The 10,310-nt window shown below is 34.1% G+C and overlaps 1 pseudogene; it reads left to right on the top strand.

Moving 5' to 3' along the window:
* The first annotated feature begins 23 nt into the window (after positions 1–23).
* LOC117926737 lies at positions 24–9,057 on the top strand (annotated as a pseudogene).
* The last annotated feature ends 1,253 nt before the right edge of the window (positions 9,058–10,310 follow it).

Below are 10,310 nucleotides of genomic sequence, written 5' to 3'. Positions count from 1 at the left end.
GAGCTTCTCCACCGGCTCTCCTCCAATTCCAGTTGGTGGTTTTGTAGGGCTGCAATTCGGCGGGTTGGACCGGGTTGAGAGTCTTGGATGAAGTCTGACCCAACCCAGCACTCAACCCGAACTATTTTTTTTTTTCTTTTCATTTCAATATCTTTTTATTTAATTGTTTATTTCACGACTAAATATTGATTTAATTTGATTTTTATGAATTTGAAGATGAGGAAATTAGAAACCAAGCTGATAAAATTGATTTTCAAAATTTTGAAATTAAATCAATTTTTATGATTATTGAATTTTGATTGCAGTGAGAGCTTTGAATTCTATATTTCAACAATGGGGAATCTCAGCATCAAAGAAATGGAACACAAGTGGGGAACCATGCGCCGGAGCTGCCATTGATAGCTCTGAGATTAATAATCCCGGAATCAAATGCGATTGTTCCTATGACAATGCCTCCACTTGTCATATCACTCAACTGTATGTACATGTTTTATGGGTTGTTGAATATTATCCAGTTTAACATATATATTGTTGGTCTATTTCCTATGAATGCAGTCCCTCTGCTTGATATTTGGTTTGAGTGGTCATTGCCCAAGTGACATTGAGGCCCAATCTGATGCTTAGGCCACTGCATCCAAGTTGGTTCCCTTAAACCAACACTTCAAATCTATATTCCATGTCTGGGGGCCCTATTCATCTTCTTAAGAGCTTCTTAAGCTTTTACTGTATACCTAAAAGACTTCATTTAATGATTCTTTACAGGAAAGTTTGTGCATTGGACGTCGTTGGTGCAATCCCAGATGAGCTATGGAATTTGACTTTCCTCACCAATCTGTATGACTTCATATTTCACTTATTCGTTGCTTGTAGTTATGGTTGTGCATTTTTATCTCTTCATTTTCTTTGATATTCTTAATGCAGAAAATCAACCCATTGAAATATTTTACTAGGGTTCCAATTGCATTCTGTGTTTTTTGTAACACTACTTTTCTCCATTTTTTTACAGGTATTTGGCTCAAAATTATTTGACAGGTCCCCTATCTGCATCCATTGGCAATCTAAGAATGATGCAGAACATGTAAGCAAATCACTAGAAATTTTTATTTGAAATTCCTATTACACTGACATTTATTGGTGTCCTTTTTGATGTTTAATTTCATGTTGTTAGGAGCGTGGGACTTAATGCATTATCAGGGGAGCTTCCTAAGGAACTTGGACAGCTTACTGATTTACGATTTCTGTAAGTTTTCCATACTCTTATTTTGTATAGATAACAGGATTGTTTAGTAATCTTCAAGTACTATGCTTCAATCCAAATTTCCCTGTTCAACACCACATAACTTTCGTTTTAGGAAGATGCTAGTCTTACCAACTCTTTTACGTGCCCCCCCTCTCTACTTTTTTTTTCTTTCCATTTCACATGTTGATTGGCTTGGTGCCACCATGTCAGAACAAGTTGTTGCTTTGTCAAGTTATAACAACCATGTTCATGTACTTTTTGCTGATGTTGTGAACTTATAAGAAGATGATCTTTAAATATTACCAATTGGAGTTAACCTGATGCTATTCACTTGTTGAATTTGCAGTTCTTTTGGGACAAGCAACTTCTCTGGTTCTCTGCCATCTGAGCTTGGGAATTTGGTGAACTTAGAGTATCTGTAAGTTCTAATATAATTTTGATTTTTTATCATGTAGACTATGAAACATGCTGAAAATCTTGTAGGTTACATTACTTATTTGGTCTCACATTTTGGAAATGGTTCTTGAGACTTTCCAGTGATATTGTTTCTAGGCAAAGAATATAACCCTTTGTGACAACTGTAATTTAGAATCAAACTAATATACTGTCATGATCGACGACATAAAACTGGCATAAGATATTTGGTAGGGTTACAAGGGGATTTTTAGTCATAATATAGTAATGTTCATTTGTGTGGTTTATTATTATAGGTTGGGGTTGATCCAGATGCAACTGATCAATAGATCTCTTTCTATCATATGGCTGATTTTGAAGGTGTAATATTGATTGACTGATCCCTTAGTACAACATAGAGGCAAAAAGCAGTATAATTCTAAAAGAGGAGTACAAACAAATAGTGAAATATCCTTCACACAAAATGCTATATTTAATTTGATTTTATGTAATTTTAACATGCCTCCTTGGTTTTTGTTGGTAGATTTCTGTACACATGCATGGGTACAAAATTTTAGCAGTTTCTAGGGCACGCTGATCATGTTTTATTAACTTGACTGATCATCTTTGAACAAAAATTTTTGCTGGTATTAAGGAAAAGAAATTGGATATCACTTAAATTAATGAATGCTGTTCACCTCGACAGTTACTTCGATAGCTCTGGGCTAAGTGGTGAGATTCCTTCAACATTTGCTAATCTACAGAGCCTGACTATAGTGTAAGAGCTTTCTTGGCCTTCTGTCTACACATTTTGGAATTGTTGTACTATATCTTGATGAGGAGAAGGTGTCCTCATATAATTTCCTGAGAATTTTTGGGGCTCTCAGGTTGGCGTCAGACAATGAACTCACAGGAAACATACCTGATTTCATTGGGAAATGATCAAAGCTAACTGAATTGTAAGGCAACATTATTGGTTTTTTAATCATTATTTTCCTTATGCTTAGATTACATGCCTGAATTTACTTTATGCTATAAACTCAATGTAAATGTACATCTTTTAAGGGATGTGAACTTTCATATTTACCATGATACTCAACTTTATAGAGTACTTCTACACAATTATAATCTGCTTCTTCAAACTGTTTCTGTAGGAGGCTTCAGGGGAACTCTTTTGAAGGTCCCATCCCCTCATCATTTTCCAGTTTAACCTCTTTGACCAATTTGCAAGTGTAGAATCTGTTAGTTATTTCCATTGATATGTAGCAGATCTGTATGATTAACCTTTTCTCATGCTATATAAAATCTAGGAGAATAAGTGATATATCTAATGGGAGCTCTACTTCACTGGAATTTATAAAGGATATGAAGTTGCTAAGCACCTTGTAACGCAACATGCTTCTAGCTTATAAAACAGTTGGATTTTATTTTATTTTTTTGCTCTTAACCTTCTGATATGGGATTTCAATATAACAAGATGGTCGTCTTTTGCGGAGTACTAAGGAATAATAATATCTCTAATTCCATTCCATCAACTATCAGAGAATATGGAAGTTTGACTCAGCTGTAAGTTATTCAGAATTATGGATGTTGCTTTTGTACATGAACAGCATGTCAGGTTAAATTTTGGATTGGCTCCAAAACATCCAACTTTCTGGAGCACAACTCATTTTATAGAGTCACCTGGAACCAACCCAACAATCCATCTATAATACAATGTTAATTTTAGTAAATTCTGAATGAGTAAAAACTTGCCAGGTAGGTTAATCCGGGGTCTAAGTAGACCTCAGCATGTTTGTGATTGCATTAAAAGAAAGTTAGCCATCAAACCAAGCCCATTTTTCATGGTCTGATTCAGCGGAGCTGATGGGTTTGGTGTAGATTTGATTAGTTTTAGCCACATGAAGATCATTTTTCTTATCTATATTCATTTTTTCAATGTCAGCTACTCCATCTTTTATTTATGTTATAGCCTTTGGATTATCTATGCAGAGATTTGAGTTTCAACAATCTAAGTGGACAACTTCCAGAATCACTCTTCAATTTGAGTCAACTCACTTACTTGTAATGGTCCCTGCCTCCTTAGTTCTTTCATATGCTTCCAAGAGATATTCCTTCGCATTGTGAAGCATGTATTGTTGTCTTTTTTATCAGGTTCCTTGGAAATAATCAGTTAACTGGTAGTCTGCCCTTGCAGAAAAGTACATCTCTTCTCAATATGTAAGTATATTCAACATTTTTATGTTCATAAGCATTAAAATGTGTTCAAAATTGATGTATCTAGCTAATATCTTCATTCCCTTTCCCCCCCATTATGCTAAGTGTAGGGACTAGGGCTATGAATTCTGTTGAATGGCAAGTTTCATTTCTAAAATATTATCTGTGAAACAATAAAGATCTATATATTGTAGGCCCCAAAAATCATTTAGTACTTCTCCCAATGTGCACTAAGAACTAGTCTAGCTGCTTATATGTGGTGATACTAAGATAAGAATCAGGATCCTACTAGCTGCTGAAATATATTGTTTGTATTGTGATGTGGAAGCAACTTTGGAGAAGAAAAAAAAATCTCTGCTTGAATAATATGTGGTATCTTATTTTATGTCTTTGAAATTAAACTATGAAGGGGAATCATTTAAAGCTACTTCTTTCAATAAGAAGGTGGTACCTTCTTTTTCAGCAGTTACAAATCTATTTGAAAATTTATTTTCCTGAAGTTCCTAGCACAGAATTTTAGTCCTGATGTCTATTCTTTTGTTTGATTTGTTTTTTCCCCCTCTCAAGAGTATAGCGTTCATTTCTCGTCCAGTGTGCAAGTTAGCATTATGTAGGTTTAGGTGTCATGTTTACTAGTTTGAAAGAATCATGGTGCATTGACAGATAGTTATCAGGGGTCACGATGTCGGCAACAAATCAAAGAACAAGCCCAAAAGCTTAGTACAGAGCCATTTATTTCATGTAAAATCTTTCTTGATATTTGTGTTACACTACAATATTTTATGCATATGAGGAAAAATCGAGAAACATACATGAGGATTCTGGATTGAGATTATTGTAGTGTGAAAAAATTACTTCTTTAAGTTCAGTTTTACCAATCTTATATAATTCCACTGGCTAAATTAAGATTTTCCAAAATCTAAATTTAACACTGACCACAATTTTGGCTATCAGTTGGTGGACTATATACTTAACATTCCCATTATGTTATGTCTGCAGTGACTTGTCATACAATGGACTATCAGGGAGCATTCCTTCTTGGGTTGATGAAGAGAATTTACAATTGTATGTTCAAAAATCCTATTCTTTCTGTTTTTTTTTTTTTTATAAAATTTTGTAGCTCAGAAGTTTCTAATTTGATATTCAAATTGAAATGCTGTAATATTTTAACTGACCAGCTTTCGGGTTTGACATATTTCGTTGCTTCTTCACTGATCATATGAAACTTGCATTTTGTAACATGAGCTATGTTCTGTATCAATTGATATTGAAACTAACATTGTACTTTATGATTCTCTATGGGGTTGAATATGCAGTAATTCGGTCGCCAACAGCTTCACACTAGACAGTTCAAACAGCAGGTGATTTTTTCGATCCCATATTTTAACCCATGAAGATATGCTTATTCATTAAAAATATGCAAACAGTTTCTCTCAATGCTTAATGTCTGAAAATTCCTTAATATTTTAAAATAGTTAATGCATGATGCTGCAATAATTTCATTACATTTCTGGCTTAACTAAGTATGTTCTTCTTGTGTTTACAGTGTTCTTCCTTCAGGATTCAACTGCCTTCATCAAAATTTTCCTTGCAATAGAGGTTCTGGAATTTGTAAGTTCAATGCAGAACCATTCCCTTTTTCATGATTTCAGTGGTGGGACATATTATTAGTTCTTATGGCATGAAAAGGAGAAAAATCTACTATAGTATCAGTGTCACAAAAAAGAATACTGTCAATATTGGAAACTGTATTTCACGTTTCTATAAACTTGTATGAGCTAGGAATAGGAAAATCCTTTCTTTACTTGAGTGCCCATTTTAATTTAGACCGGGCAAGTCATGCTAGTGATTGGTGTTCTTGCCGTACTCCAGGACATGTTTGTTGAAAGACTCAAAAAGGGAAACTAATGAGGTTTGTTTCTTGTGGGTCAAGACATTTGATTAGTTAGGTCCAGGGAGAGCCTTGTAATAGATATCATAGCACAAGTTTCTCCTCCGTTGGAATATTCACAGGTCATCGATTTGAGGGGTGAATTGGGATGAGAGAGTTGTAAAATGATATTATGAAGTATCAAATACCAGAATTTTTTTTGGAATTTCCACTCAAACAGATATGAAGGTTTGCTGCTGATTCATGTCAGTTTTGAGCATTGAAAAATGACTTTATGCAACCTTCAAGTATGAATTATTTCATTAATTGTCAATATTCTTGAGTATAACCATTTGAAAACAAAAAGGTAGAGGTGAATTTAACTTTTCAATTGAAAAAATCAATTCACTTCTTCTTTAACTTTGATAAATGCTGCCTTTTATATTGGTGTACAGATTACAACTTTGCTATCAAGTGTGGTGGTCCTCAGATTACATCTTCTGATAAGATTGTGTTTGAGGGGGATAATGGAACTCTTGGTCCAGCTACATACTATGTGACTGAAACAAACAGGTGGGCAGTTAGCAATGTTGGATTGTTTTCTGGAAGCAATCCTCAGTACACAAGCACGTCTTCATCTCAATTCACAAATATATTAGACTCAGAGCTGTTCCAAACAGCAAGGATCTCTGCTGGGTCGTTAAGATACTATGGCTTAGGCCTTGAGAATGGAAACTATAATTTGACCCTCCAATTTGCAGAGACAGCAATTGTTAATTCAAATTCTTGGAAGAGTCTTGGAAGGCGTGTCTTCAATGTTTATATCCAGGTTAGTATTGAAATAAGGACTTGTGCAAGAAACTGTGTTTTCACTTTTCTTTGTTAAACTCAAGTTTCAGAGTAACCAACATTGTGTTTATTTCCTAGTAGTAGGTTATAATTCATCATTACTTCAAATCAATTTGTAATTATTTTGAAAATTTTTGACAGATCTTGATATTGCAATTTTTTTTTTCTTTTTTTTCTTTTTTTTTTGGTGATTTATTGATTCAATAGGTACTTAAAGTACCACAATATTGAGAATAACTCCTCAAAGTTTTCTTAATAATTATAGAATGAAAACTCCAGCTTCTTTCTTATACAAAATATGTTGCCTCAACCATCACTATTATTCTTAGTTATGAAATTCTACTCCAAATTGTCAGTTCAACTGTGTCCGTCTGATTTCTTCATGATATAATCTCAGGTTATGGCATAGTGAATGAAACTTCAATGGATTCTTCTATTCCCAAATTCCTAAGAAGACATTCTCCAATATGTTTCCCTTTTTTTATTTATTTTTATTTAAGTTCTAATTTGTTTATTCTAGGGAAATTTGGTTTTAAAAGATTTTGAAGTATGAAAGGAGGCAGGAGAGGTCTCTTTCCGAGCTGTTAAGAAAGAATTCAAGGCTCAGGTATCGGAAAATTACATTGAAATCCATCTCTTTTGGGCTGGAAAAGGGACTTGCTGCGTACCTGCTCGAGGGACATATGGACCTTCTATTTCAGCAATCAGTACTACCCCGGGTAATGCAATTAGAAAGTATTTGATGCAAATCAGTAACTAAAATGTTGATCCACTTTCATACTGATACTGAGTGATTACTAAATTTTACACAGATTTTTGGGCCTACTGTGCCTAACACTGCTCCAAATGGGAAGAAGAATAGGACTGGTTTGATGGTGGGACTTGCTGTTGGTGTTGGACTTGTTTGCATTCTATCTGTTTTCGCTCTTTATTATTTTGTTCTAAGAAGAAAAAAGCCATATGAAAAGCCAAGATGAAGGTAATGCAAAAGGTTATGTTGTGTTCATATTGTTAGTGCTCTGACTTCTGAAATTGGGTTTAAGTGCCCACTCTGACATTATTTGCAAGTACTTTTTCTTGTTTTCACTGGTATTGGTGTATAGATGCTTGCTTATGACATTTAACATCTAGTGAGAGGGATAATGTTTATTCTGATGCATGTTAAAAAGAGGAATCCAAACATCTTGCCAAAGAATATACAAGTTCTTGCAGATCAACATCCAGTTGTCAAAGATAATTTTGCATTTGCAAAGACATCTTGTTGATTAGGCAAGAAATCAGTGAACAGATTCACAATTGATTGTGCTTTGTTTGGAATTTGCAGTGCTCCTAGGTATGGATGCTAGGCCATACACTTTCAGTTATGCTGAACTAAGAAATGCCACTGAAGACTTCAGTCCTTCTAATAAGCTTGGAGAGGGCGGATTTGGACCTGTCTATAAGGTAGGTCATTATCCTATTGAGCATATATTTTTTTATGATTACGAACATGGTATTTTTCTCAATCTTCTTTTTTTTTTGTCATAATTTTATATTCGTTAGGGGACACTCTCTGATGGAAGAGTTGTTGCTGTAAAGCAACTATCTGTATCATCCCACCAAGGAAAGAATCAGTTTGTAACAGAGATTGCAACCATATCAGCTGTGCAACATCGTAACCTTGTGAAATTGTATGGGTGCTGCATTGAAGGAGTAAACCGATCACTTGTCTATGAGTATCTTGAAAACAAGAGCCTTGATAAAGCACTATTTGGCAAGAGTTAGCACCTTAGCGGCTCTAGCTATCATGACATTTTCTTATGAAGAAAAGACAATGAATACAGTTATGCTTGTTATTCATGTACAGGAAACGGAAGTTTGGACCTTGATTGGCCAACCCGTTAATGATATATGCTTGGGTGTAGCCAGGGGTCTAGCCTATCTTCATGAGGAATCGCGAGTTCGCATTGTACACAGAGATGTGAAGGCCAGCAATATTCTGCTTGACTATTATCTCAATCCTAAGATTTCAGATTTTGGTTTGGCCAAACAGTATGATGGCACAATGACTCACATAAGCACCCGTGTTGCAGGCACAATGTAAGATCCTCAAAAGTCAAGGCCCTATGTTCCTTGTTTATTCTCTTTTTTGGGATTTTTTTCATGTATCCTCAAAGTTTAAAACTGGTCTTTTATGTTACTGATGTAGTGGGTATCTTGCACCAGAGTATGCCATGCGTGGGCACCTCACAGAAAAGGCCGATGCGTTGAGTTTTGGTGTTGTAGCTCTAGAGATTGTCAGTGGAAGACACAAGCTTGGAAGAAGAAAAGGCAATTTAACTAGTTAGGGTTCATAGATGGCTCATTCTAAACACTGTACATGGGAAGGTACATAGTGTATCTAATATCACAAATTAGGCTCTTGCTACGGTACCGAAAAGCACTTTTCGGTACCATACCCACTTTTTTGGGCTAATAAGATCAAGACACATGGCATGTAAAAATAATAAAAAATTATACACAACCAATTCTTCAGATCACCCAACCGGTTGCCATGGGAATTAATCCCATGCAACACACATTTTTACATTCATTACAATAACCAATTATAAATTCCTGTTTAATGTAATTATTTTGTTTGGGGAATTTTTTTTATGAAACACGAAAATAAAGAGAAATTTGAAAAAATAAATTACAGTTTATTTATTTTTGTACTATAAAGTGATTAAACCCCACATAAAAATTAAATTTAAAATAAATAAATAAAATTATAAAGAATTTAGTGATATAATTTAGAAATTAAGGAAAAGTAAATTTAATTTATTTTAACATCAAATAATTTGTTGACAAAAATTTGACGAATATTTGAAGAGTGAAAAGCAATATAATTGGTTTATGAAGTTAAAAAAATAAGGAAACTATAACTAAATTTTATAAAATATACATTAAATTAAAATTAAATTAGTTGTGTACTAATTATTAATTGAGAATATATGATTAAATTATTTCTTAGCTTTTCAAAAAAAATTGGTTGAAATATTGAAAATACGAAAAATGTATAATTACTAACAATATGGAAATCCAAACCCCTCACATATTTTTTCGGTAAATTTCCATTTTGAATTTTTCGATCCATTTCACACCCTCAAAATGGACTGAATTTTTGAGTATTTTTTGGATTTGGATTTTTCCGGAAATCATTTGACCACCTCCTAAGTGTAATGAACTTATTTAAACAATATCCAAGCCATATCAAGTTTCAAAAAAGTTTAAAAACATCAAACAAGTGGAGAATCTCAAACAAGTGGAGAATCTGGAGGTACGAAGCATATGAAGATTCCTAACATTCTTCGTACCCTTGTGAATTTTTTAGTATTTTTGCCTTTCGATTTTTCCGGATATCATTTGACCACCTTCTAAGTGTAACAAACCTATTTAAACAACATCCAAGCCATATGATGCCCCAAAAAATTTTAAAAACTCCAAAGAAGTGGAGAATTGGGAGGGTACGAAGAATATGAGGATTCCTCACATTCTTCGTACCATTGTGAATTTTTAAGTATTTTTGGATTTCGATTTTTCCGGATATCATTTGACCACCTTCTAAGTCTAACGAACCTATTTAAACAACATCCAAGTCATATGATGCCACAAAAAATTATAAAAACTCCAAAGAAGTGGAGATTTGGGAGGGTACGAAGCATGTGAGGATTCCTCACATTCTTCGTACCCTTGTGAATTTTTTAGTATTTTTGCCTTTCG

This window comes from Vitis riparia, chromosome 12 (genome assembly GCF_004353265.1).
Source record: "Vitis riparia cultivar Riparia Gloire de Montpellier isolate 1030 chromosome 12, EGFV_Vit.rip_1.0, whole genome shotgun sequence".
Lineage (NCBI taxonomy): Eukaryota > Viridiplantae > Streptophyta > Magnoliopsida > Vitales > Vitaceae > Vitis > Vitis riparia.
Note: the sequence above shows the minus strand (reverse complement) of the source record. Positions and strands in the feature narration are given on the sequence as shown.